Genomic DNA, 27,658 nt, shown 5'->3' with positions numbered 1-27,658 from the left:
AAGGTGCTGTGGGCGGCGTAGATCCTCACGGTTCAAAAGTTATGGGTTTTCCAAAGCTAGAATCGTTTTAGATCGAAAAACAAAATAGAAAAGGGGTGCAACACGAGGACTTCCCGGGAGGTCACCCATCCTAGTACTACTACTCTACTCTCGCCCAAGCACGCTTAACTGCGGAGTTCTGATGGAATCCGGTGCATTAGTGCTGGTATGATCGCACCCGTCAGTACATGACTCGCGATTCCATTTGTCCTTTCGTTTCGACAATTCGAGTGGATGGCGTGGGACCCACAAGATTTGCTGGCATTTTTTTTTCTCGAACCAAAGTGCTCGAGATTGATGTAGAACACAACAACAACAACACCAAACACTCGAAAAACGCATCTTGACTATTTTACGCTCCGTAAATTTCAGCAGCCCGTTTGAGGGTCAAAACGGCTGAATTTGGGGCCGAAAAATCGCGACGTCCTTTAACCGCCCTTGATGGTTTCTAGGGCTTTCCAAAAGGTGCTGTGGGCGGCGTAGATCCTCACGGTTCAAAAGTTATGGGTTTTCCAAAGCTAGAATCGTTTTAGATCGAAAAACAAAATAGAAAAGGGTGCAACACGAGGACTTCCCGGGAGGTCACCCATCCTAGTACTACTCTCGCCCAAGCACGCTTAACTGCGGAGTTCTGATGGGATCCGGTGCATTAGTGCTGGTATGATCGCACCCGTCAGTACATGACTCGCGATTCCATTTGTCCTTTCGTTTCGACAATTCGAGTGGATGGCGTGGGACCCACAAGATTTGCTGGCATTTTTTTTCTCGAACCAAAGTGCTCGAGATTGATGTAGAACACAACAACAACAACACCCAAACACTCGAAAAACATCTTGACTATTTTACGCTCCGTAAATTTCAGCAGCCCGTTTGAGGGTCAAACGGCTGAATTTGGGGCCGAAAAATCGCGACGTCCTTTAACCCGCCCTTGATGGTTTCTAGGGCTTTCCGAAAAGGTGCTGTGGGCGGCGTAGATCCTCACGGTTCAAAAGTTATGGGTTTTCCAAAGCTAGAATCGTTTTAGATCGAAAACAAAATAGAAAAGGGGTGCAACACGAGGACTTCCCGGGAGGTCACCCATCCTAGTACTACTCTCGCCCAAGCACGCTTAACTGCGGAGTTCTGATGGGATCCGGTGCATTAGTGCTGGTATGATCGCACCCGTCAGTACATGACTCGCGATTCCATTTGTCCTTTCGTTTCGACAATTCGAGTGGATGGCGTGGGACCCACAAGATTTGCTGGCATTTTTTTTTCGAACCAAAGTGCTCGAGATTGATGTAGAACCACAACAACAACAACACCAAACACTCGAAAAACGCATCTTGACTATTTTACGCTCCGTAAATTTCAGCAGCCCGTTTGAGGGTCAAAACGGCTGAATTTGGGGCCGAAAAATCGCGACGTCCTTTAACCGCCCTTGATGGTTTCTAGGGCTTTCCGAAAAGGTGCTGTGGGCGGCGTAGATCCTCACGGTTCAAAAGTTATGGGTTTTCCAAAGCTAGAATCGTTTTAGATCGAAAACAAAATAGAAAAGGGGTGCAACACGAGGACTTCCCGGGAGGTCACCCATCCTAGTACTACTCTCGCCCAAGCACGCTTAACTGCGGAGTTCTGATGGGATCCGGTGCATTAGTGCTGGTATGATCGCACCCGTCAGTACATGACTCGCGATTCCATTTGTCCTTTCGTTTCGACAATTCGAGTGGATGGCGTGGGACCCACAAGATTTGCTGGCATTTTTTTTTCTCGAACCAAAGTGCTCGAGATTGATGTAGAACACAACAACAACAACACCAAACACTCGAAAAACGCATCTTGACTATTTTACGCTCCGTAAATTTCAGCAGCCCGTTTGAGGGTCAAAAGGCTGAATTTGGGGCCGAAAAATCGCGACGTCCTTTAACCGCCCTTGATGGTTTCTAGGCTTTTCCAAAAGGTGCTGTGGGCGGCGTAGATCCTCACGGTTCAAAAGTTATGGGTTTTCCAAAGCTAGAATCGTTTTAGATCGAAAAACAAAATAGAAAAGGGGTGCAACACGAGGACTTCCGGGAGGTCACCCATCCTAGTACTACTCTCGCCCAAGCACGCTTAACTGCGGAGTTCTGATGGAATCCGGTGCATTAGTGCTGGTATGATCGCACCCGTCAGTACATGACTCGCGATTCCATTGTCCTTTCGTTTCGACAATTCGAGTGGATGGCGTGGGACCCACAAGATTTGCTGGCATTTTTTTTCTCGAACCAAAGTGCTCGAGATTGATGTAGAACACAACAACAACAACACCAAACACTCGAAAAACACATCTTGACTATTTTACGCTCCGTAAATTTCAGCAGCCCGTTTGAGGGTCAAAACGGCTGAATTTGGGGCCGAAAAATCGCGACGTCCTTTAACCGCCCGCCCTGATGGTTTCTAGGCTTTCCGAAAAGGTGCTGTGGGCGGCGTAGATCCTCACGGTTCAAAAGTTATGGGTTTTCCAAAGCTAGAATCGTTTTAGATCGAAAAACAAAATAGAAAAGGGGTGCAACACGAGGACTTCCCGGGAGGTCACCCATCCTAGTACTACTCTCGCCCAAGCACGCTTAACTGCGGAGTTCTGATGGGATCCGGTGCATTAGTGCTGGTATGATCGCACCCGTCAGTACATGACTCGCTCGCGATTCCATTGTCCTTTCGTTTCGACAATTCGAGTGGATGGCGTGGGACCCACAAGATTTGCTGGCATTTTTTTTTCTCGAACCAAAGTGCTCGAGATTGATGTAGAACACAACAACAACAACAACACCAAACACTCGAAAAACGCATCTTGACTATTTTACGCTCCGTAAATTTCAGCAGCCCGTTTGAGGGTCAAAACGGCTGAATTTGGGGCCGAAAAATCGCGACGTCCTTTAACCGCCCTTGATGGTTTCTAGGGCTTTCCGAAAAGGTGCTGTGGGCGGCGTAGATCCTCACGGTTCAAAAGTTATGGGTTTTCCAAAGCTAGAATCGTTTTAGATCGAAAAACAAAATAGAAAAGGGGTGCAACACGAGGACTTCCCGGAGGTCACCCATCCTAGTACTACTCTCGCCCAAGCACGCTTAACTGCGGAGTTCTGATGGGATCCGGTGCATTAGTGCTGGTATGATCGCACCCGTCAGTACATGACTCGCGATTCCATTTGTCCTTTCGTTCGACAATTCGAGTGGATGGCGTGGGACCCACAAGATTTGCTGGCATTTTTTTTCTCGAACCAAAGTGCTCGAGATTGATGTAGAACACAACAACAACAACACCAAACACTCGAAAAACGCATCTTGACTATTTTACGCTCCGTAAATTTCAGCAGCCCGTTTGAGGGTCAAAACGGCTGAATTTGGGCCGAAAAATCGCGACGTCCTTTAACCGCCCTTGATGGTTTCTAGGGCTTTCCGAAAGGTGCTGTGGGCGGCGTAGATCCTCACGGTTCAAAAGTTATGGGTTTTCCAAAGCTAGAATCGTTTTAGATCGAAAACAAAATAGAAAAGGGTGCAACACGAGGACTTCCCGGGAGGTCACCCATCCTAGTACTACTCTCGCCCAGCACGCTTAACTGCGGAGTTCTGATGGGATCCGGTGCATTAGTGCTGGTATGATCGCACCCGTCAGTACATGACTCGCGATTCCATTTGTCCTTTCGTTTCGACAATTCGAGTGGATGGCGTGGGACCCACAAGATTTGCTGGCATTTTTTTTTCTCGAACCAAAGTGCTCGAGATTGATGTAGAACACAACAACAACAACACAACACCTCGAAAAACGCATCTTGACTATTTTACGCTCCGTAAATTTCAGCAGCCCGTTTGAGGGTCAAAACGGCTGAATTTGGGGCCGAAAAATCGCGACGTCCTTTAACCGCCCTTGATGGTTTCTAGGGCTTTTCCGAAAAGGTGCTGTGGGCGGCGTAGATCCTCACGGTTCAAAAGTTATGGGTTTTCCAAAGCTAGAATCGTTTTAGATCGAAAAACAAAATAGAAAAGGGGTGCAACACGAGGACTTCCCGGGAGGTCACCCATCCTAGTACTACTCTCGCCCAAGCACGCTTAACTGCGGAGTTCTGATGGAATCCGGTGCATTAGTGCTGGTATGATCGCACCCGTATAGTACATGACTCGCGATTCCATTTGTCCTTTCGTTTCGACAATTCGAGTGGATGGCGTGGGACCCACAAGATTTGCTGGCATTTTTTTTCTCGAACCAAAGTGCTCGAGATTGATGTAGAACACAACAATAACAACACCAAACACTCGAAAAACGCATCTTGACTATTTTACGCTCCGTAAATTTCAGCAGCCCGTTTGAGGGTCAAAACGGCTGAATTTGGGGCCGAAAAATCGCGACGTCCTTTAACCGCCCTTGATGGTTTCTAGGGCTTTCCAAAAGGTGCTGTGGGCGGCGTAGATCCTCACGGTTCAAAAGTTATGGGTTTTCCAAAGCTAGAATCGTTTTAGATCGAAAAACAAAATAGAAAAGGGGTGCAACACGAGGACTTCCCGGGAGGTCACCCATCCTAGTACTACTCTCGCCCACTCACGCCAAGCACGCTAGCTGCGGAGTTCTGATGGGATCCGGTGCATTAGTGCTGGTATGATCGCACCCGTCATACATACGACTCGCGATTCGATTCCATTTGTCCTTTCGTTTCGACAATTCGAGTGGATGGCGTGGGACCCACAAGATTTGCTGGCATTTTTTTTCTCGAACCAAAGTGCTCGAGATTGATGTAGAACACAACAACAACAACACCAACACTCGAAAAAACGCATCTTGACTATTTTACGCTCCGTAAATTTCAGCAGCCCGTTTGAGGGTCAAAAGGCTGAATTTGGGGCCGAAAAATCGCGACGTCCTTTAACCGCCCTTGATGGTTTCTAGGGCTTTCCGAAAGGTGCTGTGGGCGGCGTAGATCCTCACGGTTCAAAAGTTATGGGTTTTCCAAAGCTAGAATCGTTTTAGATCGAAAAACAAATAGAAAAGGGGTGCAACACGAGGACTTCCCGGGAGGTCACCCATCCTAGTACTACTCTCCTCGCCCAAGCACGCTTAACTGCGGAGTTCTGATGGAATCCGGTGCATTAGTGCTGGTATGATCGCACCCGTCAGTACATGACTCGCGATTCCATTGTCCTTTCGTTTCGACAATTCGAGTGGATGGCGTGGGACCCACAAGATTTGCTAGCATTTTTTTTCTCGAACCAAAGTGCTCGAGATTGATGTAGAACACAACAATAACAACACCAAACACTCGAAAAACGCATCTTGACTATTTTACGCTCCGTAAATTTCAGCAGCCCGTTTGAGGGTCAAAACGGCTGAATTTGGGGCCGAAAAATCGCGACGTCCTTTAACCGCCCTTGATGGTTTCTAGGGCTTTCCGAAAAGGTGCTGTGGGCGGCGTAGATCCTCACGGTTCAAAAGTTATGGGTTTTCCAAAGCTAGAATCGTTTTAGATCGAAAAACAAAATAGAAAAGGGGTGCAACACGAGGACTTCCCGGAGGTCACCCATCCTAGTACTACTCTCGCCCAAGCACGCTTAACTGCGGAGTTCTGATGGGATCCGGTGCATTAGTGCTGGTATGATCGCACCCGTCAGTACATGACTCGCGATTCCATTTGTCCTTTCGTTTCGACAATTCGAGTGGATGGCGTGGGACCCACAAGATTTGCTGGCATTTTTTTTCTCGAACCAAAGTGCTCGAGATTGATGTAGAACACAACAACAACAACACCAAACACTCGAAAAACACATCTTGACTATTTTACGCTCCGTAAATTTCAGCAGCCCGTTTGAGGGTCAAAACGGCTGAATTTGGGGCCGAAAAATCGCGACGTCCTTTAACCGCCCTTGATGGTTTCTAGGGCTTTCCGAAAAGGTGCTGTGGGCGGCGTAGATCCTCACGGTTCAAAAGTTATGGGTTTTCCAAAGCTAGAATCGTTTTAGATCGAAAAACAAAATAGAAAAGGGGTGCAACACGAGGACTTCCCGGGAGGTCACCCATCCTAGTACTACTCTCGCCCAAGCACGCTTAACTGCGGAGTTCTGATGGAATCCGGTGCATTAGTGCTGGTATGATCGCACCCGTCAGTACATGACTCGCGATTCCATTTGTCCTTTCGTTTCGACAATTCGAGTGGATGGCGTGGGACCCACAAGATTTGCTAGCATTTTTTTTTCTCGAACCAAAGTGCTCGAGATTGATGTAGAACACAACAACAACAACACCAAACACTCGAAAAAACGCATCTTGACTATTTTACGCTCCGTAAATTTCAGCAGCCCGTTTGAGGGTCAAAACGGCTGAATTTGGGGCCGAAAAATCGCGACGTCCTTTAACCGCCCTTGATGGTTTCTAGGGCTTTCCAAAAGGTGCTGTGGGCGGCGTAGATCCTCACGGTTCAAAAGTTATGGGTTTTCCAAAGCTAGAATCGTTTTAGATCGATCGAAAACAAAATAGAAAAGGGGTGCAACACGAGGACTTCCCAGGAGGTCACCCATCCTAGTACTACTCTCGCCCAAGCACGCTTAACTGCGGAGTTCTGATGGGATCCGGTGCATTAGTGCTGGTATGATCGCACCCGTCAGTACATGACTCGCGATTCCATTTGTCCTTTCGTTTCGACAATTCGAGTGGATGGCGTGGGACCCACAAGATTTGCTGGCATTTTTTTTCTCGAACCAAAGTGCTCGAGATTGATGTAGAACACAACAACAACAACACCAAACACTCGAAAAACGCATCTTGACTATTTTACGCTCCGTAAATTTCAGCAGCCCGTTTGAGGGTCAAAACGGCTGAATTTGGGGCCGAAAAATCGCGACGTCCTTTAACCGCCCTTGATGGTTTCTAGGGCTTTCCGAAAAGGTGCTGTGGGCGGCGTAGATCCTCACGGTTCAAAAGTTATGGGTTTTCCAAAGCTAGAATCGTTTTAGATCGAAAAACAAAATAGAAAAGGGGTGCAACACGAGGACTTCCCGGGAGGTCACCCATCCTAGTACTACTCTCGCCCAAGCACGCTTAACTGCGGAGTTCTGATGGAATCCGGTGCATTAGTGCTGGTATGATCGCACCCGTCAGTACATGACTCGCGATTCCATTTGTCCTTTCGTTTCGACAATTCGAGTGGATGGCGTGGGACCCACAAGATTTGCTAGCATTTTTTTTCTCGAACCAAAGTGCTCGAGATTGATGTAGAACACAACAATAACAACACCAAACACTCGAAAAACGCATCTTGACTATTTTACGCTCCGTAAATTTCAGCAGCCCGTTTGAGGGTCAAAACGGCTGAATTTGGGGCCGAAAAATCGCGACGTCCTTTAACCGCCCTTGATGGTTTCTAGGGCTTTCCAAAAGGTGCTGTGGGCGGCGTAGATCCTCACGGTTCAAAAGTTATGGGTTTTCCAAAGCTAGAATCGTTTTAGATCGAAAAACAAAATAGAAAAGGGGTGCAACACGAGGACTTCCCGGGAGGTCACCCATCCTAGTACTACTCTCGCCCAAGCACGCTTAGCTGCGGAGTTCTGATGGGATCCGGTGCATTAGTGCTGGTATGATCGCACCCGTCAGTACATGACTCGCGATTCCATTTGTCCTTTCGTTTCGACAATTCGAGTGGATGGCGTGGGACCCACAAGATTTGCTGGCATTTTTTTTCTCGAACCAAAGTGCTCGAGATTGATGTAGAACACAACAACAACAACACCAAACACTCGAAAAACGCATCTTGACTATTTTACGCTCCGTAAATTTCAGCAGCCCGTTTGAGGGTCAAAACGGCTGAATTTGGGGCCGAAAAATCGCGACGTCCTTTAACCGCCCTTGATGGTTTCTAGGGCTTTCCGAAAAGGTGCTGTGGGCGGCGTAGATCCTCACGGTTCAAAAGTTATGGGTTTTCCAAAGCTAGAATCGTTTTAGATCGAAAAACAAAATAGAAAAGGGGTGCAACACGAGGACTTCCCGGGAGGTCACCCATCCTAGTACTACTCTCGCCCAAGCACGCTTAACTGCGGAGTTCTGATGGAATCCGGTGCATTAGTGCTGGTATGATCGCACCCGTCAGTACATGACTCGCGATTCCATTTGTCCTTTCGTTTCGACAATTCGAGTGGATGGCGTGGGACCCACAAGATTTGCTAGCATTTTTTTTCTCGAACCAAAGTGCTCGAGATTGATGTAGAACACAACAATAACAACACCAAACACTCGAAAAACGCATCTTGACTATTTTACGCTCCGTAAATTTCAGCAGCCCGTTTGAGGGTCAAAACGGCTGAATTTGGGGCCGAAAAATCGCGACGTCCTTTAACCGCCCTTGATGGTTTCTAGGGCTTTCCAAAAAGGTGCTGTGGGCGGCGTAGATCCTCACGGTTCAAAAGTTATGGGTTTTCCAAAGCTAGAATCGTTTTAGATCGAAAAACAAAATAAAAGGGGTGCAACACGAGGACTTCCCGGGAGGTCACCCATCCTAGTACTACTCTCGCCCAAGCACGCTTAGCTGCGGAGTTCTGATGGGATCCGGTGCATTAGTGCTGGTATGATCGCACCCGTCAGTACATGACTCGCGATTCCATTTGTCCTTTCGTTTCGACAATTCGAGTGGATGGCGTGGGACCCACAAGATTTGCTAGCATTTTTTTTCTCGAACCAAAGTGCTCGAGATTGATGTAGAACACAACAACAACAACACCAAACACTCGAAAAACGCATCTTGACTATTTTACGCTCCGTAAATTTCAGCAGCCCGTTTGAGGGTCAAAACGGCTGAATTTGGGGCCGAAAAATCGCGACGTCCTTTAACCGCCCTTGATGGTTTCTAGGGCTTTCCGAAAAGGTGCTGTGGGCGGCGTAGATCCTCACGGTTCAAAAGTTATGGGTTTTCCAAAGCTAGAATCGTTTTAGATCGAAAAACAAAATAGAAAAGGGGTGCAACACGAGGACTTCCCGGGAGGTCACCCATCCTAGTACTACTCTCGCCCAAGCACGCTTAACTGCGGAGTTCTGATGGAATCCGGTGCATTAGTGCTGGTATGATCGCACCCGTCAGTACATGACTCGCGATTCCATTTGTCCTTTCGTTTCGACAATTCGAGTGGATGGCGTGGGACCCACAAGATTTGCTAGCATTTTTTTTCTCGAACCAAAGTGCTCGAGATTGATGTAGAACACAACAATAACAACACCAAACACTCGAAAAACGCATCTTGACTATTTTACGCTCCGTAAATTTCAGCAGCCCGTTTGAGGGTCAAAACGGCTGAATTTGGGGCCGAAAAATCGCGACGTCCTTTAACCGCCCTTGATGGTTTCTAGGGCTTTCCGAAAAGGTGCTGTGGGCGGCGTAGATCCTCACGGTTCAAAAGTTATGGGTTTTCCAAAGCTAGAATCGTTTTAGATCGAAAAACAAAATAGAAAAGGGGTGCAACACGAGGACTTCCCGGGAGGTCACCCATCCTAGTACTACTCTCGCCCAAGCACGCTTAACTGCGGAGTTCTGATGGGATCCGGTGCATTAGTGCTGGTATGATCGCACCCGTCAGTACATGACTCGCGATTCCATTTGTCCTTTCGTTTCGACAATTCGAGTGGATGGCGTGGGACCCACAAGATTTGCTGGCATTTTTTTTCTCGAACCAAAGTGCTCGAGATTGATGTAGAACACAACAACAACAACACCAAACACTCGAAAAACACATCTTGACTATTTTACGCTCCGTAAATTTCAGCAGCCCGTTTGAGGGTCAAAACGGCTGAATTTGGGGCCGAAAAATCGCGACGTCCTTTAACCGCCCTTGATGGTTTCTAGGGCTTTCCGAAAAGGTGCTGTGGGCGGCGTAGATCCTCACGGTTCAAAAGTTATGGGTTTTCCAAAGCTAGAATCGTTTTAGATCGAAAAACAAAATAGAAAAGGGGTGCAACACGAGGACTTCCCGGGAGGTCACCCATCCTAGTACTACTCTCGCCCAAGCACGCTTAACTGCGGAGTTCTGATGGAATCCGGTGCATTAGTGCTGGTATGATCGCACCCGTCAGTACATGACTCGCGATTCCATTTGTCCTTTCGTTTCGACAATTCGAGTGGATGGCGTGGGACCCACAAGATTTGCTAGCATTTTTTTTCTCGAACCAAAGTGCTCGAGATTGATGTAGAACACAACAATAACAACACCAAACACTCGAAAAACGCATCTTGACTATTTTACGCTCCGTAAATTTCAGCAGCCCGTTTGAGGGTCAAAACGGCTGAATTTGGGGCCGAAAAATCGCGACGTCCTTTAACCGCCCTTGATGGTTTCTAGGGCTTTCCGAAAAGGTGCTGTGGGCGGCGTAGATCCTCACGGTTCAAAAGTTATGGGTTTTCCAAAGCTAGAATCGTTTTAGATCGAAAAACAAAATAGAAAAGGGGTGCAACACGAGGACTTCCCGGGAGGTCACCCATCCTAGTACTACTCTCGCCCAAGCACGCTTAACTGCGGAGTTCTGATGGAATCCGGTGCATTAGTGCTGGTATGATCGCACCCGTCAGTACATGACTCGCGATTCCATTTGTCCTTTCGTTTCGACAATTCGAGTGGATGGCGTGGGACCCACAAGATTTGCTGGCATTTTTTTTCTCGAACCAAAGTGCTCGAGATTAATGTAGAACACAACAACAACAACACCAAACACTCGAAAAACGCATCTTGACTATTTTACGCTCCGTAAATTTCAGCAGCCCGTTTGAGGGTCAAAACGGCTGAATTTGGGGCCGAAAAATCGCGACGTCCTTTAACCGCCCTTGATGGTTTCTAGGGCTTTCCGAAAAGGTGCTGTGGGCGGCGTAGATCCTCACGGTTCAAAAGTTATGGGTTTTCCAAAGCTAGAATCGTTTTAGATCGAAAAACAAAATAGAAAAGGGGTGCAACACGAGGACTTCCCGGGAGGTCACCCATCCTAGTACTACTCTCGCCCAAGCACGCTTAACTGCGGAGTTCTGATGGAATCCGGTGCATTAGTGCTGGTATGATCGCACCCGTCAGTACATGACTCGCGATTCCATTTGTCCTTTCGTTTCGACAATTCGAGTGGATGGCGTGGGACCCACAAGATTTGCTAGCATTTTTTTTCTCGAACCAAAGTGCTCGAGATTGATGTAGAACACAACAAACAACAACACCAAACACTCGAAAAACGCATCTTGACTATTTTACGCTCCGTAAATTTCAGCAGCCCGTTTGAGGGTCAAAACGGCTGAATTTGGGGCCGAAAAATCGCGACGTCCTTTAACCGCCCTTGATGGTTTCTAGGGCTTTCCGAAAAGGTGCTGTGGGCGGCGTAGATCCTCACGGTTCAAAAGTTATGGGTTTTCCAAAGCTAGAATCGTTTTAGATCGAAAAACAAAATAGAAAAGGGGTGCAACACGAGGACTTCCCGGGAGGTCACCCATCCTAGTACTACTCTCGCCCAAGCACGCTTAGCTGCGGAGTTCTGATGGAATCCGGTGCATTAGTGCTGGTATGATCGCACCCGTCAGTACATGACTCGCGATTCCATTTGTCCTTTCGTTTCGACAATTCGAGTGGATGGCGTGGGACCCACAAGATTTGCTAGCATTTTTTTTCTCGAACCAAAGTGCTCGAGATTGATGTAGAACACAACAATAACAACACCAAACACTCGAAAAACGCATCTTGACTATTTTACGCTCCGTAAATTTCAGCAGCCCGTTTGAGGGTCAAAACGGCTGAATTTGGGGCCGAAAAATTGCGACGTCCTTTAACCGCCCTTGATGGTTTCTAGGGCTTTCCGAAAAGGTGCTGTGGGCGGCGTAGATCCTCACGGTTCAAAAGTTATGGGTTTTCCAAAGCTAGAATCGTTTTAGATCGAAAAACAAAATAGAAAAGGGGTGCAACACGAGGACTTCCCGGGAGGTCACCCATCCTAGTACTACTCTCGCCCAAGCACGCTTAACTGCGGAGTTCTGATGGAATCCGGTGCATTAGTGCTGGTATGATCGCACCCGTCAGTACATGACTCGCGATTCCATTTGTCCTTTCGTTTCGACAATTCGAGTGGATGGCGTGGGACCCACAAGATTTGCTAGCATTTTTTTTCTCGAACCAAAGTGCTCGAGATTGATGTAGAACACAACAACAACAACACCAAACACTCGAAAAACGCATCTTGACTATTTTACGCTCCGTAAATTTCAGCAGCCCGTTTGAGGGTCAAAACGGCTGAATTTGGGGCCGAAAAATCGCGACGTCCTTTAACCGCCCTTGATGGTTTCTAGGGCTTTCCGAAAAGGTGCTGTGGGCGGCGTAGATCCTCACGGTTCAAAAGTTATGGGTTTTCCAAAGCTAGAATCGTTTTAGATCGAAAAACAAAATAGAAAAGGGGTGCAACACGAGGACTTCCCGGGAGGTCACCCATCCTAGTACTACTCTCGCCCAAGCACGCTTAACTGCGGAGTTCTGATGGAATCCGGTGCATTAGTGCTGGTATGATCGCACCCGTCAGTACATGACTCGCGATTCCATTTGTCCTTTCGTTTCGACAATTCGAGTGGATGGCGTGGGACCCACAAGATTTGCTAGCATTTTTTTTCTCGAACCAAAGTGCTCGAGATTGATGTAGAACACAACAATAACAACACCAAACACTCGAAAAACGCATCTTGACTATTTTACGCTCCGTAAATTTCAGCAGCCCGTTTGAGGGTCAAAACGGCTGAATTTGGGGCCGAAAAATCGCGACGTCCTTTAACCGCCCTTGATGGTTTCTAGGGCTTTCCAAAAGGTGCTGTGGGCGGCGTAGATCCTCACGGTTCAAAAGTTATGGGTTTTCCAAAGCTAGAATCGTTTTAGATCGAAAAACAAAATAGAAAAGGGGTGCAACACGAGGACTTCCCGGGAGGTCACCCATCCTAGTACTACTCTCGCCCAAGCACGCTTAGCTGCGGAGTTCTGATGGGATCCGGTGCATTAGTGCTGGTATGATCGCACCCGTCAGTACATGACTCGCGATTCCATTTGTCCTTTCGTTTCGACAATTCGAGTGGATGGCGTGGGACCCACAAGATTTGCTGGCATTTTTTTTCTCGAACCAAAGTGCTCGAGATTGATGTAGAACACAACAACAACAACACCAAACACTCGAAAAACGCATCTTGACTATTTTACGCTCCGTAAATTTCAGCAGCCCGTTTGAGGGTCAAAACGGCTGAATTTGGGGCCGAAAAATCGCGACGTCCTTTAACCGCCCTTGATGGTTTCTAGGGCTTTCCGAAAAGGTGCTGTGGGCGGCGTAGATCCTCACGGTTCAAAAGTTATGGGTTTTCCAAAGCTAGAATCGTTTTAGATCGAAAAACAAAATAGAAAAGGGGTGCAACACGAGGACTTCCCGGGAGGTCACCCATCCTAGTACTACTCTCGCCCAAGCACGCTTAACTGCGGAGTTCTGATGGAATCCGGTGCATTAGTGCTGGTATGATCGCACCCGTCAGTACATGACTCGCGATTCCATTTGTCCTTTCGTTTCGACAATTCGAGTGGATGGCGTGGGACCCACAAGATTTGCTAGCATTTTTTTTCTCGAACCAAAGTGCTCGAGATTGATGTAGAACACAACAATAACAACACCAAACACTCGAAAAACGCATCTTGACTATTTTACGCTCCGTAAATTTCAGCAGCCCGTTTGAGGGTCAAAACGGCTGAATTTGGGGCCGAAAAATCGCGACGTCCTTTAACCGCCCTTGATGGTTTCTAGGGCTTTCCGAAAAGGTGCTGTGGGCGGCGTAGATCCTCACGGTTCAAAAGTTATGGGTTTTCCAAAGCTAGAATCGTTTTAGATCGAAAAACAAAATAGAAAAGGGGTGCAACACGAGGACTTCCCGGGAGGTCACCCATCCTAGTACTACTCTCGCCCAAGCACGCTTAACTGCGGAGTTCTGATGGAATCCGGTGCATTAGTGCTGGTATGATCGCACCCGTCAGTACATGACTCGCGATTCCATTTGTCCTTTCGTTTCGACAATTCGAGTGGATGGCGTGGGACCCACAAGATTTGCTAGCATTTTTTTTCTCGAACCAAAGTGCTCGAGATTGATGTAGAACACAACAACAACAACACCAAACACTCGAAAAACGCATCTTGACTATTTTACGCTCCGTAAATTTCAGCAGCCCGTTTGAGGGTCAAAACGGCTGAATTTGGGGCCGAAAAATCGCGACGTCCTTTAACCGCCCTTGATGGTTTCTAGGGCTTTCCGAAAAGGTGCTGTGGGCGGCGTAGATCCTCACGGTTCAAAAGTTATGGGTTTTCCAAAGCTAGAATCGTTTTAGATCGAAAAACAAAATAGAAAAGGGGTGCAACACGAGGACTTCCCGGGAGGTCACCCATCCTAGTACTACTCTCGCCCAAGCACGCTTAACTGCGGAGTTCTGATGGAATCCGGTGCATTAGTGCTGGTATGATCGCACCCGTCAGTACATGACTCGCGATTCCATTTGTCCTTTCGTTTCGACAATTCGAGTGGATGGCGTGGGACCCACAAGATTTGCTAGCATTTTTTTTCTCGAACCAAAGTGCTCGAGATTGATGTAGAACACAACAATAACAACACCAAACACTCGAAAAACGCATCTTGACTATTTTACGCTCCGTAAATTTCAGCAGCCCGTTTGAGGGTCAAAACGGCTGAATTTGGGGCCGAAAAATCGCGACGTCCTTTAACCGCCCTTGATGGTTTCTAGGGCTTTCCGAAAAGGTGCTGTGGGCGGCGTAGATCCTCACGGTTCAAAAGTTATGGGTTTTCCAAAGCTAGAATCGTTTTAGATCGAAAAACAAAATAGAAAAGGGGTGCAACACGAGGACTTCCCGGGAGGTCACCCATCCTAGTACTACTCTCGCCCAAGCACGCTTAACTGCGGAGTTCTGGTATGATCGCACCCGTCAGTACATGACTCGCGATTCCATTTGTCCTTTCGTTTCGACAATTCGAGTGGATGGCGTGGGACCCACAAGATTTGCTAGCATTTTTTTTCTCGAACCAAAGTGCTCGAGATTGATGTAGAACACAACAATAACAACACCAAACACTCGAAAAACGCATCTTGACTATTTTACGCTCCGTAAATTTCAGCAGCCCGTTTGAGGGTCAAAACGGCTGAATTTGGGGCCGAAAAATCGCGACGTCCTTTAACCGCCCTTGATGGTTTCTAGGGCTTTCCGAAAAGGTGCTGTGGGCGGCGTAGATCCTCACGGTTCAAAAGTTATGGGTTTTCCAAAGCTAGAATCGTTTTAGATCGAAAAACAAAATAGAAAAGGGGTGCAACACGAGGACTTCCCGGGAGGTCACCCATCCTAGTACTACTCTCGCCCAAGCACGCTTAGCTGCGGAGTTCTGATGGGATCCGGTGCATTAGTGCTGGTATGATCGCACCCGTCAGTACATGACTCGCGATTCCATTTGTCCTTTCGTTTCGACAATTCGAGTGGATGGCGTGGGACCCACAAGATTTGCTGGCATTTTTTTTCTCGAACCAAAGTGCTCGAGATTGATGTAGAACACAACAACAACAACACCAAACACTCGAAAAACGCATCTTGACTATTTTACGCTCCGTAAATTTCAGCAGCCCGTTTGAGGGTCAAAACGGCTGAATTTGGGGCCGAAAAATCGCGACGTCCTTTAACCGCCCTTGATGGTTTCTAGGGCTTTCCGAAAAGGTGCTGTGGGCGGCGTAGATCCTCACGGTTCAAAAGTTATGGGTTTTCCAAAGCTAGAATCGTTTTAGATCGAAAAACAAAATAGAAAAGGGGTGCAACACGAGGACTTCCCGGGAGGTCACCCATCCTAGTACTACTCTCGCCCAAGCACGCTTAACTGCGGAGTTCTGATGGAATCCGGTGCATTAGTGCTGGTATGATCGCACCCGTCAGTACATGACTCGCGATTCCATTTGTCCTTTCGTTTCGACAATTCGAGTGGATGGCGTGGGACCCACAAGATTTGCTAGCATTTTTTTTCTCGAACCAAAGTGCTCGAGATTGATGTAGAACACAACAACAACAACACCAAACACTCGAAAAACGCATCTTGACTATTTTACGCTCCGTAAATTTCAGCAGCCCGTTTGAGGGTCAAAACGGCTGAATTTGGGGCCGAAAAATCGCGACGTCCTTTAACCGCCCTTGATGGTTTCTAGGGCTTTCCGAAAAGGTGCTGTGGGCGGCGTAGATCCTCACGGTTCAAAAGTTATGGGTTTTCCAAAGCTAGAATCGTTTTAGATCGAAAAACAAAATAGAAAAGGGGTGCAACACGAGGACTTCCCGGGAGGTCACCCATCCTAGTACTACTCTCGCCCAAGCACGCTTAACTGCGGAGTTCTGATGGAATCCGGTGCATTAGTGCTGGTATGATCGCACCCGTCAGTACATGACTCGCGATTCCATTTGTCCTTTCGTTTCGACAATTCGAGTGGATGGCGTGGGACCCACAAGATTTGCTAGCATTTTTTTTCTCGAACCAAAGTGCTCGAGATTGATGTAGAACACAACAATAACAACACCAAACACTCGAAAAACGCATCTTGACTATTTTACGCTCCGTAAATTTCAGCAGCCCGTTTGAGGGTCAAAACGGCTGAATTTGGGGCCGAAAAATCGCGACGTCCTTTAACCGCCCTTGATGGTTTCTAGGGCTTTCCGAAAAGGTGCTGTGGGCGGCGTAGATCCTCACGGTTCAAAAGTTATGGGTTTTCCAAAGCTAGAATCGTTTTAGATCGAAAAACAAAATAGAAAAGGGGTGCAACACGAGGACTTCCCGGGAGGTCACCCATCCTAGTACTACTCTCGCCCAAGCACGCTTAGCTGCGGAGTTCTGATGGATCCGGTGCATTAGTGCTGGTATGATCGCACCCGTCAGTACATGACTCGCGATTCCATTTGTCCTTTCGTTTCGACAATTCGAGTGGATGGCGTGGGACCCACAAGATTTGCTGGCATTTTTTTTCTCGAACCAAAGTGCTCGAGATTGATGTAGAACACAACAATAACAACACCAAACACTCGAAAAACGCATCTTGACTATTTTACGCTCCGTAAATTTCAGCAGCCCGTTTGAGGGTCAAAACGGCTGAATTTGGGGCCGAAAAATCGCGACGTCCTTTAACCGCCCTTGATGGTTTCTAGGGCTTTCCGAAAAGGTGCTGTGGGCGGCGTAGATCCTCACGGTTCAAAAGTTATGGGTTTTCCAAAGCTAGAATCGTTTTAGATCGAAAAACAAAATAGAAAAGGGGTGCAACACGAGGACTTCCCGGGAGGTCACCCATCCTAGTACTACTCTCGCCCAAGCACGCTTAACTGCGGAGTTCTGATGGAATCCGGTGCATTAGTGCTGGTATGATCGCACCCGTCAGTACATGACTCGCGATTCCATTTGTCCTTTCGTTTCGACAATTCGAGTGGATGGCGTGGGACCCACAAGATTTGCTAGCATTTTTTTTCTCGAACCAAAGTGCTCGAGATTGATGTAGAACACAACAACAACAACACCAAACACTCGAAAAACGCATCTTGACTATTTTACGCTCCGTAAATTTCAGCAGCCCGTTTGAGGGTCAAAACGGCTGAATTTGGGGCCGAAAAATCGCGACGTCCTTTAACCGCCCTTGATGGTTTCTAGGGCTTTCCGAAAAGGTGCTGTGGGCGGCGTAGATCCTCACGGTTCAAAAGTTATGGGTTTTCCAAAGCTAGAATCGTTTTAGATCGAAAAACAAAATAGAAAAGGGGTGCAACACGAGGACTTCCCGGGAGGTCACCCATCCTAGTACTACTCTCGCCCAAGCACGCTTAACTGCGGAGTTCTGATGGAATCCGGTGCATTAGTGCTGGTATGATCGCACCCGTCAGTACATGACTCGCGATTCCATTTGTCCTTTCGTTTCGACAATTCGAGTGGATGGCGTGGGACCCACAAGATTTGCTAGCATTTTTTTTCTCGAACCAAAGTGCTCGAGATTGATGTAGAACACAACAATAACAACACCAAACACTCGAAAAACGCATCTTGACTATTTTACGCTCCGTAAATTTCAGCAGCCCGTTTGAGGGTCAAAACGGCTGAATTTGGGGCCGAAAAATCGCGACGTCCTTTAACCGCCCTTGATGGTTTCTAGGGCTTTCCGAAAAGGTGCTGTGGGCGGCGTAGATCCTCACGGTTCAAAAGTTATGGGTTTTCCAAAGCTAGAATCGTTTTAGATCGAAAAACAAAATAGAAAAGGGGTGCAACACGAGGACTTCCCGGGAGGTCACCCATCCTAGTACTACTCTCGCCCAAGCACGCTTAACTGCGGAGTTCTGATGGAATCCGGTGCATTAGTGCTGGTATGATCGCACCCGTCAGTACATGACTCGCGATTCCATTTGTCCTTTCGTTTCGACAATTCGAGTGGATGGCGTGGGACCCACAAGATTTGCTAGCATTTTTTTTCTCGAACCAAAGTGCTCGAGATTGATGTAGAACACAACAACAACAACACCAAACACTCGAAAAACGCATCTTGACTATTTTACGCTCCGTAAATTTCAGCAGCCCGTTTGAGGGTCAAAACGGCTGAATTTGGGGCCGAAAAATCGCGACGTCCTTTAACCGCCCTTGATGGTTTCTAGGGCTTTCCGAAAAGGTGCTGTGGGCGGCGTAGATCCTCACGGTTCAAAAGTTATGGGTTTTCCAAAGCTAGAATCGTTTTAGATCGAAAAACAAAATAGAAAAGGGGTGCAACACGAGGACTTCCCGGGAGGTCACCCATCCTAGTACTACTCTCGCCCAAGCACGCTTAACTGCGGAGTTCTGATGGAATCCGGTGCATTAGTGCTGGTATGATCGCACCCGTCAGTACATGACTCGCGATTCCATTTGTCCTTTCGTTTCGACAATTCGAGTGGATGGCGTGGGACCCACAAGATTTGCTAGCATTTTTTTTCTCGAACCAAAGTGCTCGAGATTGATGTAGAACACAACAATAACAACACCAAACACTCGAAAAACGCATCTTGACTATTTTACGCTCCGTAAATTTCAGCAGCCCGTTTGAGGGTCAAAACGGCTGAATTTGGGGCCGAAAAATCGCGACGTCCTTTAACCGCCCTTGATGGTTTCTAGGGCTTTCCGAAAAGGTGCTGTGGGCGGCGTAGATCCTCACGGTTCAAAAGTTATGGGTTTTCCAAAGCTAGAATCGTTTTAGATCGAAAAACAAAATAGAAAAGGGGTGCAACACGAGGACTTCCCGGGAGGTCACCCATCCTAGTACTACTCTCGCCCAAGCACGCTTAACTGCGGAGTTCTGATGGAATCCGGTGCATTAGTGCTGGTATGATCGCACCCGTCAGTACATGACTCGCGATTCCATTTGTCCTTTCGTTTCGACAATTCGAGTGGATGGCGTGGGACCCACAAGATTTGCTAGCATTTTTTTTCTCGAACCAAAGTGCTCGAGATTGATGTAGAACACAACAACAACAACACCAAACACTCGAAAAACGCATCTTGACTATTTTACGCTCCGTAAATTTCAGCAGCCCGTTTGAGGGTCAAAACGGCTGAATTTGGGGCCGAAAAATCGCGACGTCCTTTAACCGCCCTTGATGGTTTCTAGGGCTTTCCGAAAAGGTGCTGTGGGCGGCGTAGATCCTCACGGTTCAAAAGTTATGGGTTTTCCAAAGCTAGAATCGTTTTAGATCGAAAAACAAAATAGAAAAGGGGTGCAACACGAGGACTTCCCGGGAGGTCACCCATCCTAGTACTACTCTCGCCCAAGCACGCTTAACTGCGGAGTTCTGATGGGATCCGGTGCATTAGTGCTGGTATGATCGCACCCGTCAGTACATGACTCGCGATTCCATTTGTCCTTTCGTTTCGACAATTCGAGTGGATGGCGTGGGACCCACAAGATTTGCTAGCATTTTTTTTCTCGAACCAAAGTGCTCGAGATTGATGTAGAACACAACAACAACAACACCAAACACTCGAAAAACGCATCTTGACTATTTTACGCTCCGTAAATTTCAGCAGCCCGTTTGAGGGTCAAAACGGCTGAATTTGGGGCCGAAAAATCGCGACGTCCTTTAACCGCCCTTGATGGTTTCTAGGGCTTTCCGAAAAGGTGCTGTGGGCGGCGTAGATCCTCACGGTTCAAAAGTTATGGGTTTTCCAAAGCTAGAATCGTTTTAGATCGAAAAACAAAATAGAAAAGGGGTGCAACACGAGGACTTCCCGGGAGGTCACCCATCCTAGTACTACTCTCGCCCAAGCACGCTTAGCTGCGGAGTTCTGATGGAATCCGGTGCATTAGTGCTGGTATGATCGCACCCGTCAGTACATGACTCGCGATTCCATTTGTCCTTTCGTTTCGACAATTCGAGTGGATGGCGTGGGACCCACAAGATTTGCTGGCATTTTTTTTCTCGAACCAAAGTGCTCGAGATTGATGTAGAACACAACAACAACAACACCAAACACTCGAAAAACGCATCTTGACTATTTTACGCTCCGTAAATTTCAGCAGCCCGTTTGAGGGTCAAAACGGCTGAATTTGGGGCCGAAAAATCGCGACGTCCTTTAACCGCCCTTGATGGTTTCTAGGGCTTTCCGAAAAGGTGCTGTGGGCGGCGTAGATCCTCACGGTTCAAAAGTTATGGGTTTTCCAAAGCTAGAATCGTTTTAGATCGAAAAACAAAATAGAAAAGGGGTGCAACACGAGGACTTCCCGGGAGGTCACCCATCCTAGTACTACTCTCGCCCAAGCACGCTTAACTGCGGAGTTCTGATGGAATCCGGTGCATTAGTGCTGGTATGATCGCACCCGTCAGTACATGACTCGCGATTCCATTTGTCCTTTCGTTTCGACAATTCGAGTGGATGGCGTGGGACCCACAAGATTTGCTAGCATTTTTTTTCTCGAACCAAAGTGCTCGAGATTGATGTAGAACACAACAATAACAACACCAAACACTCGAAAAACGCATCTTGACTATTTTACGCTCCGTAAATTTCAGCAGCCCGTTTGAGGGTCAAAACGGCTGAATTTGGGGCCGAAAAATCGCGACGTCCTTTAACCGCCCTTGATGGTTTCTAGGGCTTTCCGAAAAGGTGCTGTGGGCGGCGTAGATCCTCACGGTTCAAAAGTTATGGGTTTTCCAAAGCTAGAATCGTTTTAGATCGAAAAACAAAATAGAAAAGGGGTGCAACACGAGGACTTCCCGGGAGGTCACCCATCCTAGTACTACTCTCGCCCAAGCACGCTTAGCTGCGGAGTTCTGATGGGATCCGGTGCATTAGTGCTGGTATGATCGCACCCGTCAGTACATGACTCGCGATTCCATTTGTCCTTTCGTTTCGACAATTCGAGTGGATGGCGTGGGACCCACAAGATTTGCTGGCATTTTTTTTCTCGAACCAAAGTGCTCGAGATTGATGTAGAACACAACAACAACAACACCAAACACTCGAAAAACGCATCTTGACTATTTTACGCTCCGTAAATTTCAGCAGCCCGTTTGAGGGTCAAAACGGCTGAATTTGGGGCCGAAAAATCGCGACGTCCTTTAACCGCCCTTGATGGTTTCTAGGGCTTTCCGAAAAGGTGCTGTGGGCGGCGTAGATCCTCACGGTTCAAAAGTTATGGGTTTTCCAAAGCTAGAATCGTTTTAGATCGAAAAACAAAATAGAAAAGGGGTGCAACACGAGGACTTCCCGGGAGGTCACCCATCCTAGTACTACTCTCGCCCAAGCACGCTTAACTGCGGAGTTCTGATGGAATCCGGTGCATTAGTGCTGGTATGATCGCACCCGTCAGTACATGACTCGCGATTCCATTTGTCCTTTCGTTTCGACAATTCGAGTGGATGGCGTGGGACCCACAAGATTTGCTAGCATTTTTTTTCTCGAACCAAAGTGCTCGAGATTGATGTAGAACACAACAACAACAACACCAAACACTCGAAAAACGCATCTTGACTATTTTACGCTCCGTAAATTTCAGCAGCCCGTTTGAGGGTCAAAACGGCTGAATTTGGGGCCGAAAAATCGCGACGTCCTTTAACCGCCCTTGATGGTTTCTAGGGCTTTCCGAAAAGGTGCTGTGGGCGGCGTAGATCCTCACGGTTCAAAAGTTATGGGTTTTCCAAAGCTAGAATCGTTTTAGATCGAAAAACAAAATAGAAAAGGGGTGCAACACGAGGACTTCCCGGGAGGTCACCCATCCTAGTACTACTCTCGCCCAAGCACGCTTAACTGCGGAGTTCTGATGGAATCCGGTGCATTAGTGCTGGTATGATCGCACCCGTCAGTACATGACTCGCGATTCCATTTGTCCTTTCGTTTCGACAATTCGAGTGGATGGCGTGGGACCCACAAGATTTGCTAGCATTTTTTTTCTCGAACCAAAGTGCTCGAGATTGATGTAGAACACAACAACAACAACACCAAACACTCGAAAAACGCATCTTGACTATTTTACGCTCCGTAAATTTCAGCAGCCCGTTTGAGGGTCAAAACGGCTGAATTTGGGGCCGAAAAATCGCGACGTCCTTTAACCGCCCTTGATGGTTTCTAGGGCTTTCCGAAAAGGTGCTGTGGGCGGCGTAGATCCTCACGGTTCAAAAGTTATGGGTTTTCCAAAGCTAGAATCGTTTTAGATCGAAAAACAAAATAGAAAAGGGGTGCAACACGAGGACTTCCCGGGAGGTCACCCATCCTAGTACTACTCTCGCCCAAGCACGCTTAACTGCGGAGTTCTGATGGAATCCGGTGCATTAGTGCTGGTATGATCGCACCCGTCAGTACATGACTCGCGATTCCATTTGTCCTTTCGTTTCGACAATTCGAGTGGATGGCGTGGGACCCACAAGATTTGCTAGCATTTTTTTTCTCGAACCAAAGTGCTCGAGATTGATGTAGAACACAACAATAACAACACCAAACACTCGAAAAACGCATCTTGACTATTTTACGCTCCGTAAATTTCAGCAGCCCGTTTGAGGGTCAAAACGGCTGAATTTGGGGCCGAAAAATCGCGACGTCCTTTAACCGCCCTTGATGGTTTCTAGGGCTTTCCGAAAAGGTGCTGTGGGCGGCGTAGATCCTCACGGTTCAAAAGTTATGGGTTTTCCAAAGCTAGAATCGTTTTAGATCGAAAAACAAAATAGAAAAGGGGTGCAACACGAGGACTTCCCGGGAGGTCACCCATCCTAGTACTACTCTCGCCCAAGCACGCTTAACTGCGGAGTTCTGATGGAATCCGGTGCATTAGTGCTGGTATGATCGCACCCGTCAGTACATGACTCGCGATTCCATTTGTCCTTTCGTTTCGACAATTCGAGTGGATGGCGTGGGACCCACAAGATTTGCTAGCATTTTTTTTCTCGAACCAAAGTGCTCGAGATTGATGTAGAACACAACAATAACAACACCAAACACTCGAAAAACGCATCTTGACTATTTTACGCTCCGTAAATTTCAGCAGCCCGTTTGAGGGTCAAAACGGCTGAATTTGGGGCCGAAAAATCGCGACGTCCTTTAACCGCCCTTGATGGTTTCTAGGGCTTTCCGAAAAGGTGCTGTGGGCGGCGTAGATCCTCACGGTTCAAAAGTTATGGGTTTTCCAAAGCTAGAATCGTTTTAGATCGAAAAACAAAATAGAAAAGGGGTGCAACACGAGGACTTCCCGGGAGGTCACCCATCCTAGTACTACTCTCGCCCAAGCACGCTTAACTGCGGAGTTCTGATGGGATCCGGTGCATTAGTGCTGGTATGATCGCACCCGTCAGTACATGACTCGCGATTCCATTTGTCCTTTCGTTTCGACAATTCGAGTGGATGGCGTGGGACCCACAAGATTTGCTGGCATTTTTTTTCTCGAACCAAAGTGCTCGAGATTAATGTAGAACACAACAACAACAACACCAAACACTCGAAAAACGCATCTTGACTATTTTACGCTCCGTAAATTTCAGCAGCCCGTTTGAGGGTCAAAACGGCTGAATTTGGGGCCGAAAAATCGCGACGTCCTTTAACCGCCCTTGATGGTTTCTAGGGCTTTCCGAAAAGGTGCTGTGGGCGGCGTAGATCCTCACGGTTCAAAAGTTATGGGTTTTCCAAAGCTAGAATCGTTTTAGATCGAAAAACAAAATAGAAAAGGGGTGCAACACGAGGACTTCCCGGGAGGTCACCCATCCTAGTACTACTCTCGCCCAAGCACGCTTAACTGCGGAGTTCTGATGGAATCCGGTGCATTAGTGCTGGTATGATCGCACCCGTCAGTACATGACTCGCGATTCCATTTGTCCTTTCGTTTCGACAATTCGAGTGGATGGCGTGGGACCCACAAGATTTGCTAGCATTTTTTTTCTCGAACCAAAGTGCTCGAGATTGATGTAGAACACAACAACAACAACACCAAACACTCGAAAAACGCATCTTGACTATTTTACGCTCCGTAAATTTCAGCAGCCCGTTTGAGGGTCAAAACGGCTGAATTTGGGGCCGAAAAATCGCGACGTCCTTTAACCGCCCTTGATGGTTTCTAGGGCTTTCCGAAAAGGTGCTGTGGGCGGCGTAGATCCTCACGGTTCAAAAGTTATGGGTTTTCCAAAGCTAGAATCGTTTTAGATCGAAAAACAAAATAGAAAAGGGGTGCAACACGAGGACTTCCCGGGAGGTCACCCATCCTAGTACTACTCTCGCCCAAGCACGCTTAACTGCGGAGTTCTGATGGAATCCGGTGCATTAGTGCTGGTATGATCGCACCCGTCAGTACATGACTCGCGATTCCATTTGTCCTTTCGTTTCGACAATTCGAGTGGATGGCGTGGGACCCACAAGATTTGCTAGCATTTTTTTTCTCGAACCAAAGTGCTCGAGATTGATGTAGAACACAACAATAACAACACCAAACACTCGAAAAACGCATCTTGACTATTTTACGCTCCGTAAATTTCAGCAGCCCGTTTGAGGGTCAAAACGGCTGAATTTGGGGCCGAAAAATCGCGACGTCCTTTAACCGCCCTTGATGGTTTCTAGGGCTTTCCGAAAAGGTGCTGTGGGCGGCGTAGATCCTCACGGTTCAAAAGTTATGGGTTTTCCAAAGCTAGAATCGTTTTAGATCGAAAAACAAAATAGAAAAGGGGTGCAACACGAGGACTTCCCGGGAGGTCACCCATCCTAGTACTACTCTCGCCCAAGCACGCTTAACTGCGGAGTTCTGATGGGATCCGGTGCATTAGTGCTGGTATGATCGCACCCGTCAGTACATGACTCGCGATTCCATTTGTCCTTTCGTTTCGACAATTCGAGTGGATGGCGTGGGACCCACAAGATTTGCTAGCATTTTTTTTCTCGAACCAAAGTGCTCGAGATTGATGTAGAACACAACAATAACAACACCAAACACTCGAAAAACGCATCTTGACTATTTTACGCTCCGTAAATTTCAGCAGCCCGTTTGAGGGTCAAAACGGCTGAATTTGGGGCCGAAAAATCGCGACGTCCTTTAACCGCCCTTGATGGTTTCTAGGGCTTTCCGAAAAGGTGCTGTGGGCGGCGTAGATCCTCACGGTTCAAAAGTTATGGGTTTTCCAAAGCTAGAATCGTTTTAGATCGAAAAACAAAATAGAAAAGGGGTGCAACACGAGGACTTCCCGGGAGGTCACCCATCCTAGTACTACTCTCGCCCAAGCACGCTTAACTGCGGAGTTCTGATGGAATCCGGTGCATTAGTGCTGGTATGATCGCACCCGTCAGTACATGACTCGCGATTCCATTTGTCCTTTCGTTTCGACAATTCGAGTGGATGGCGTGGGACCCACAAGATTTGCTAGCATTTTTTTTCTCGAACCAAAGTGCTCGAGATTGATGTAGAACACAACAAACAACACCAAACACTCGAAAAACGCATCTTGACTATTTTACGCTCCGTAAATTTCAGCAGCCCGTTTGAGGGTCAAAACGGCTGAATTTGGGGCCGAAAAATCGCGACGTCCTTTAACCGCCCTTGATGGTTTCTAGGGCTTTCCGAAAAGGTGCTGTGGGCGGCGTAGATCCTCACGGTTCAAAAGTTATGGGTTTTCCAAAGCTAGAATCGTTTTAGATCGAAAAACAAAATAGAAAAGGGGTGCAACACGAGGACTTCCCGGGAGGTCACCCATCCTAGTACTACTCTCGCCCAAGCACGCTTAACTGCGGAGTTCTGATGGAATCCGGTGCATTAGTGCTGGTATGATCGCACCCGTCAGTACATGACTCGCGATTCCATTTGTCCTTTCGTTTCGACAATTCGAGTGGATGGCGTGGGACCCACAAGATTTGCTAGCATTTTTTTTCTCGAACCAAAGTGCTCGAGATTGATGTAGAACACAACAACAACAACACCAAACACTCGAAAAACGCATCTTGACTATTTTACGCTCCGTAAATTTCAGCAGCCCGTTTGAGGGTCAAAACGGCTGAATTTGGGGCCGAAAAATCGCGACGTCCTTTAACCGCCCTTGATGGTTTCTAGGGCTTTCCGAAAAGGTGCTGTGGGCGGCGTAGATCCTCACGGTTCAAAAGTTATGGGTTTTCCAAAGCTAGAATCGTTTTAGATCGAAAAACAAAATAGAAAAGGGGTGCAACACGAGGACTTCCCGGGAGGTCACCCATCCTAGTACTACTCTCGCCCAAGCACGCTTAACTGCGGAGTTCTGATGGAATCCGGTGCATTAGTGCTGGTATGATCGCACCCGTCAGTACATGACTCGCGATTCCATTTGTCCTTTCGTTTCGACAATTCGAGTGGATGGCGTGGGACCCACAAGATTTGCTAGCATTTTTTTTCTCGAACCAAAGTGCTCGAGATTGATGTAGAACACAACAATAACAACACCAAACACTCGAAAAACGCATCTTGACTATTTTACGCTCCGTAAATTTCAGCAGCCCGTTTGAGGGTCAAAACGGCTGAATTTGGGGCCGAAAAATCGCGACGTCCTTTAACCGCCCTTGATGGTTTCTAGGGCTTTCCGAAAAGGTGCTGTGGGCGGCGTAGATCCTCACGGTTCAAAAGTTATGGGTTTTCCAAAGCTAGAATCGTTTTAGATCGAAAAACAAAATAGAAAAGGGGTGCAACACGAGGACTTCCCGGGAGGTCACCCATCCTAGTACTACTCTCGCCCAAGCACGCTTAACTGCGGAGTTCTGATGGAATCCGGTGCATTAGTGCTGGTATGATCGCACCCGTCAGTACATGACTCGCGATTCCATTTGTCCTTTCGTTTCGACAATTCGAGTGGATGGCGTGGGACCCACAAGATTTGCTAGCATTTTTTTTCTCGAACCAAAGTGCTCGAGATTGATGTAGAACACAACAATAACAACACCAAACACTCGAAAAACGCATCTTGACTATTTTACGCTCCGTAAATTTCAGCAGCCCGTTTGAGGGTCAAAACGGCTGAATTTGGGGCCGAAAAATCGCGACGTCCTTTAACCGCCCTTGATGGTTTCTAGGGCTTTCCGAAAAGGTGCTGTGGGCGGCGTAGATCCTCACGGTTCAAAAGTTATGGGTTTTCCAAAGCTAG

General features: G+C 47.5%; 53 non-coding genes and 3 pseudogenes across 53 annotated transcripts; all 56 read right to left on the bottom strand.

Annotated features, from left to right (window-relative positions):
• Window positions 1–92: 92 nt before the first annotated feature.
• Window positions 93–219, bottom strand: LOC125595531 (annotated as a pseudogene).
• Window positions 220–592: 373 nt separating this feature from the next.
• LOC125595545 lies at window positions 593–711 on the bottom strand. Its single transcript, XR_007330371.1, has one exon. It is a non-coding gene; the product is annotated as a 5S ribosomal RNA (ribosomal RNA).
• A 372-nt stretch (window positions 712–1,083) lies between these two features.
• LOC125595523 lies at window positions 1,084–1,202 on the bottom strand. The gene has a single exon (XR_007330354.1). It is a non-coding gene; the product is annotated as a 5S ribosomal RNA (ribosomal RNA).
• Window positions 1,203–1,575: 373 nt separating this feature from the next.
• On the bottom strand, window positions 1,576–1,694 carry LOC125595512. Its single transcript, XR_007330343.1, has one exon. It is a non-coding gene; the product is annotated as a 5S ribosomal RNA (ribosomal RNA).
• A 373-nt stretch (window positions 1,695–2,067) lies between these two features.
• LOC125595526 lies at window positions 2,068–2,185 on the bottom strand. Its single transcript, XR_007330358.1, has one exon. It is a non-coding gene; the product is annotated as a 5S ribosomal RNA (ribosomal RNA).
• A 375-nt stretch (window positions 2,186–2,560) lies between these two features.
• LOC125595501 lies at window positions 2,561–2,679 on the bottom strand. Its single transcript, XR_007330332.1, has one exon. It is a non-coding gene; the product is annotated as a 5S ribosomal RNA (ribosomal RNA).
• Window positions 2,680–3,060: 381 nt separating this feature from the next.
• Window positions 3,061–3,178, bottom strand: LOC125595514. Its single transcript, XR_007330345.1, has one exon. It is a non-coding gene; the product is annotated as a 5S ribosomal RNA (ribosomal RNA).
• A 369-nt stretch (window positions 3,179–3,547) lies between these two features.
• On the bottom strand, window positions 3,548–3,665 carry LOC125595518. Its single transcript, XR_007330349.1, has one exon. It is a non-coding gene; the product is annotated as a 5S ribosomal RNA (ribosomal RNA).
• A 375-nt stretch (window positions 3,666–4,040) lies between these two features.
• On the bottom strand, window positions 4,041–4,159 carry LOC125595504. The gene has a single exon (XR_007330335.1). It is a non-coding gene; the product is annotated as a 5S ribosomal RNA (ribosomal RNA).
• Window positions 4,160–4,533: 374 nt separating this feature from the next.
• On the bottom strand, window positions 4,534–4,660 carry LOC125595533 (annotated as a pseudogene).
• A 377-nt stretch (window positions 4,661–5,037) lies between these two features.
• On the bottom strand, window positions 5,038–5,159 carry LOC125595529. Its single transcript, XR_007330361.1, has one exon. It is a non-coding gene; the product is annotated as a 5S ribosomal RNA (ribosomal RNA).
• A 373-nt stretch (window positions 5,160–5,532) lies between these two features.
• LOC125595513 lies at window positions 5,533–5,650 on the bottom strand. The gene has a single exon (XR_007330344.1). It is a non-coding gene; the product is annotated as a 5S ribosomal RNA (ribosomal RNA).
• A 374-nt stretch (window positions 5,651–6,024) lies between these two features.
• LOC125595503 lies at window positions 6,025–6,143 on the bottom strand. The gene has a single exon (XR_007330334.1). It is a non-coding gene; the product is annotated as a 5S ribosomal RNA (ribosomal RNA).
• A 378-nt stretch (window positions 6,144–6,521) lies between these two features.
• LOC125595473 lies at window positions 6,522–6,640 on the bottom strand. Its single transcript, XR_007330303.1, has one exon. It is a non-coding gene; the product is annotated as a 5S ribosomal RNA (ribosomal RNA).
• Window positions 6,641–7,014: 374 nt separating this feature from the next.
• LOC125595502 lies at window positions 7,015–7,133 on the bottom strand. Its single transcript, XR_007330333.1, has one exon. It is a non-coding gene; the product is annotated as a 5S ribosomal RNA (ribosomal RNA).
• A 373-nt stretch (window positions 7,134–7,506) lies between these two features.
• Window positions 7,507–7,625, bottom strand: LOC125595559. The gene has a single exon (XR_007330385.1). It is a non-coding gene; the product is annotated as a 5S ribosomal RNA (ribosomal RNA).
• A 374-nt stretch (window positions 7,626–7,999) lies between these two features.
• On the bottom strand, window positions 8,000–8,118 carry LOC125595500. Its single transcript, XR_007330331.1, has one exon. It is a non-coding gene; the product is annotated as a 5S ribosomal RNA (ribosomal RNA).
• A 372-nt stretch (window positions 8,119–8,490) lies between these two features.
• On the bottom strand, window positions 8,491–8,609 carry LOC125595558. The gene has a single exon (XR_007330384.1). It is a non-coding gene; the product is annotated as a 5S ribosomal RNA (ribosomal RNA).
• A 374-nt stretch (window positions 8,610–8,983) lies between these two features.
• On the bottom strand, window positions 8,984–9,102 carry LOC125595499. Its single transcript, XR_007330330.1, has one exon. It is a non-coding gene; the product is annotated as a 5S ribosomal RNA (ribosomal RNA).
• A 374-nt stretch (window positions 9,103–9,476) lies between these two features.
• On the bottom strand, window positions 9,477–9,595 carry LOC125595490. The gene has a single exon (XR_007330321.1). It is a non-coding gene; the product is annotated as a 5S ribosomal RNA (ribosomal RNA).
• A 374-nt stretch (window positions 9,596–9,969) lies between these two features.
• On the bottom strand, window positions 9,970–10,088 carry LOC125595498. The gene has a single exon (XR_007330329.1). It is a non-coding gene; the product is annotated as a 5S ribosomal RNA (ribosomal RNA).
• A 374-nt stretch (window positions 10,089–10,462) lies between these two features.
• LOC125595497 lies at window positions 10,463–10,581 on the bottom strand. The gene has a single exon (XR_007330328.1). It is a non-coding gene; the product is annotated as a 5S ribosomal RNA (ribosomal RNA).
• Window positions 10,582–10,955: 374 nt separating this feature from the next.
• Window positions 10,956–11,074, bottom strand: LOC125595496. Its single transcript, XR_007330327.1, has one exon. It is a non-coding gene; the product is annotated as a 5S ribosomal RNA (ribosomal RNA).
• A 375-nt stretch (window positions 11,075–11,449) lies between these two features.
• LOC125595506 lies at window positions 11,450–11,568 on the bottom strand. Its single transcript, XR_007330337.1, has one exon. It is a non-coding gene; the product is annotated as a 5S ribosomal RNA (ribosomal RNA).
• A 374-nt stretch (window positions 11,569–11,942) lies between these two features.
• On the bottom strand, window positions 11,943–12,061 carry LOC125595495. Its single transcript, XR_007330326.1, has one exon. It is a non-coding gene; the product is annotated as a 5S ribosomal RNA (ribosomal RNA).
• Window positions 12,062–12,435: 374 nt separating this feature from the next.
• Window positions 12,436–12,554, bottom strand: LOC125595494. The gene has a single exon (XR_007330325.1). It is a non-coding gene; the product is annotated as a 5S ribosomal RNA (ribosomal RNA).
• Window positions 12,555–12,927: 373 nt separating this feature from the next.
• LOC125595557 lies at window positions 12,928–13,046 on the bottom strand. The gene has a single exon (XR_007330383.1). It is a non-coding gene; the product is annotated as a 5S ribosomal RNA (ribosomal RNA).
• A 374-nt stretch (window positions 13,047–13,420) lies between these two features.
• LOC125595493 lies at window positions 13,421–13,539 on the bottom strand. Its single transcript, XR_007330324.1, has one exon. It is a non-coding gene; the product is annotated as a 5S ribosomal RNA (ribosomal RNA).
• Window positions 13,540–13,913: 374 nt separating this feature from the next.
• On the bottom strand, window positions 13,914–14,032 carry LOC125595492. The gene has a single exon (XR_007330323.1). It is a non-coding gene; the product is annotated as a 5S ribosomal RNA (ribosomal RNA).
• Window positions 14,033–14,406: 374 nt separating this feature from the next.
• LOC125595491 lies at window positions 14,407–14,525 on the bottom strand. The gene has a single exon (XR_007330322.1). It is a non-coding gene; the product is annotated as a 5S ribosomal RNA (ribosomal RNA).
• Window positions 14,526–14,899: 374 nt separating this feature from the next.
• On the bottom strand, window positions 14,900–14,994 carry LOC125595538 (annotated as a pseudogene).
• Window positions 14,995–15,368: 374 nt separating this feature from the next.
• On the bottom strand, window positions 15,369–15,487 carry LOC125595556. Its single transcript, XR_007330382.1, has one exon. It is a non-coding gene; the product is annotated as a 5S ribosomal RNA (ribosomal RNA).
• Window positions 15,488–15,861: 374 nt separating this feature from the next.
• On the bottom strand, window positions 15,862–15,980 carry LOC125595489. Its single transcript, XR_007330320.1, has one exon. It is a non-coding gene; the product is annotated as a 5S ribosomal RNA (ribosomal RNA).
• A 374-nt stretch (window positions 15,981–16,354) lies between these two features.
• Window positions 16,355–16,473, bottom strand: LOC125595488. The gene has a single exon (XR_007330319.1). It is a non-coding gene; the product is annotated as a 5S ribosomal RNA (ribosomal RNA).
• A 374-nt stretch (window positions 16,474–16,847) lies between these two features.
• LOC125595527 lies at window positions 16,848–16,965 on the bottom strand. Its single transcript, XR_007330359.1, has one exon. It is a non-coding gene; the product is annotated as a 5S ribosomal RNA (ribosomal RNA).
• A 374-nt stretch (window positions 16,966–17,339) lies between these two features.
• LOC125595487 lies at window positions 17,340–17,458 on the bottom strand. The gene has a single exon (XR_007330318.1). It is a non-coding gene; the product is annotated as a 5S ribosomal RNA (ribosomal RNA).
• A 374-nt stretch (window positions 17,459–17,832) lies between these two features.
• Window positions 17,833–17,951, bottom strand: LOC125595486. The gene has a single exon (XR_007330317.1). It is a non-coding gene; the product is annotated as a 5S ribosomal RNA (ribosomal RNA).
• A 374-nt stretch (window positions 17,952–18,325) lies between these two features.
• Window positions 18,326–18,444, bottom strand: LOC125595485. The gene has a single exon (XR_007330316.1). It is a non-coding gene; the product is annotated as a 5S ribosomal RNA (ribosomal RNA).
• A 374-nt stretch (window positions 18,445–18,818) lies between these two features.
• On the bottom strand, window positions 18,819–18,937 carry LOC125595484. Its single transcript, XR_007330315.1, has one exon. It is a non-coding gene; the product is annotated as a 5S ribosomal RNA (ribosomal RNA).
• Window positions 18,938–19,311: 374 nt separating this feature from the next.
• LOC125595483 lies at window positions 19,312–19,430 on the bottom strand. The gene has a single exon (XR_007330314.1). It is a non-coding gene; the product is annotated as a 5S ribosomal RNA (ribosomal RNA).
• Window positions 19,431–19,804: 374 nt separating this feature from the next.
• LOC125595479 lies at window positions 19,805–19,923 on the bottom strand. Its single transcript, XR_007330310.1, has one exon. It is a non-coding gene; the product is annotated as a 5S ribosomal RNA (ribosomal RNA).
• A 374-nt stretch (window positions 19,924–20,297) lies between these two features.
• Window positions 20,298–20,416, bottom strand: LOC125595505. The gene has a single exon (XR_007330336.1). It is a non-coding gene; the product is annotated as a 5S ribosomal RNA (ribosomal RNA).
• A 374-nt stretch (window positions 20,417–20,790) lies between these two features.
• LOC125595482 lies at window positions 20,791–20,909 on the bottom strand. Its single transcript, XR_007330313.1, has one exon. It is a non-coding gene; the product is annotated as a 5S ribosomal RNA (ribosomal RNA).
• Window positions 20,910–21,283: 374 nt separating this feature from the next.
• LOC125595555 lies at window positions 21,284–21,402 on the bottom strand. Its single transcript, XR_007330381.1, has one exon. It is a non-coding gene; the product is annotated as a 5S ribosomal RNA (ribosomal RNA).
• A 374-nt stretch (window positions 21,403–21,776) lies between these two features.
• Window positions 21,777–21,895, bottom strand: LOC125595481. The gene has a single exon (XR_007330312.1). It is a non-coding gene; the product is annotated as a 5S ribosomal RNA (ribosomal RNA).
• A 374-nt stretch (window positions 21,896–22,269) lies between these two features.
• On the bottom strand, window positions 22,270–22,388 carry LOC125595480. The gene has a single exon (XR_007330311.1). It is a non-coding gene; the product is annotated as a 5S ribosomal RNA (ribosomal RNA).
• Window positions 22,389–22,762: 374 nt separating this feature from the next.
• Window positions 22,763–22,881, bottom strand: LOC125595478. The gene has a single exon (XR_007330309.1). It is a non-coding gene; the product is annotated as a 5S ribosomal RNA (ribosomal RNA).
• A 374-nt stretch (window positions 22,882–23,255) lies between these two features.
• On the bottom strand, window positions 23,256–23,374 carry LOC125595477. The gene has a single exon (XR_007330308.1). It is a non-coding gene; the product is annotated as a 5S ribosomal RNA (ribosomal RNA).
• A 374-nt stretch (window positions 23,375–23,748) lies between these two features.
• LOC125595576 lies at window positions 23,749–23,867 on the bottom strand. The gene has a single exon (XR_007330403.1). It is a non-coding gene; the product is annotated as a 5S ribosomal RNA (ribosomal RNA).
• Window positions 23,868–24,241: 374 nt separating this feature from the next.
• On the bottom strand, window positions 24,242–24,360 carry LOC125595476. The gene has a single exon (XR_007330307.1). It is a non-coding gene; the product is annotated as a 5S ribosomal RNA (ribosomal RNA).
• A 374-nt stretch (window positions 24,361–24,734) lies between these two features.
• Window positions 24,735–24,853, bottom strand: LOC125595475. Its single transcript, XR_007330305.1, has one exon. It is a non-coding gene; the product is annotated as a 5S ribosomal RNA (ribosomal RNA).
• A 374-nt stretch (window positions 24,854–25,227) lies between these two features.
• Window positions 25,228–25,346, bottom strand: LOC125595565. Its single transcript, XR_007330391.1, has one exon. It is a non-coding gene; the product is annotated as a 5S ribosomal RNA (ribosomal RNA).
• A 374-nt stretch (window positions 25,347–25,720) lies between these two features.
• On the bottom strand, window positions 25,721–25,839 carry LOC125595474. Its single transcript, XR_007330304.1, has one exon. It is a non-coding gene; the product is annotated as a 5S ribosomal RNA (ribosomal RNA).
• Window positions 25,840–26,211: 372 nt separating this feature from the next.
• LOC125595581 lies at window positions 26,212–26,330 on the bottom strand. The gene has a single exon (XR_007330408.1). It is a non-coding gene; the product is annotated as a 5S ribosomal RNA (ribosomal RNA).
• Window positions 26,331–26,704: 374 nt separating this feature from the next.
• On the bottom strand, window positions 26,705–26,823 carry LOC125595580. Its single transcript, XR_007330407.1, has one exon. It is a non-coding gene; the product is annotated as a 5S ribosomal RNA (ribosomal RNA).
• A 374-nt stretch (window positions 26,824–27,197) lies between these two features.
• On the bottom strand, window positions 27,198–27,316 carry LOC125595579. Its single transcript, XR_007330406.1, has one exon. It is a non-coding gene; the product is annotated as a 5S ribosomal RNA (ribosomal RNA).
• Window positions 27,317–27,658: the final 342 nt, after the last annotated feature.

The sequence above is a fragment of the Brassica napus genome, unplaced genomic scaffold (assembly GCF_020379485.1).
Source record: "Brassica napus cultivar Da-Ae unplaced genomic scaffold, Da-Ae ScsIHWf_107;HRSCAF=186, whole genome shotgun sequence".
In the NCBI taxonomy this organism is placed as follows: domain Eukaryota; kingdom Viridiplantae; phylum Streptophyta; class Magnoliopsida; order Brassicales; family Brassicaceae; genus Brassica; species Brassica napus.
The sequence above is the reverse complement of the archived record's forward strand: the minus strand, read 5'-3'. Positions and strand labels throughout refer to the sequence as shown.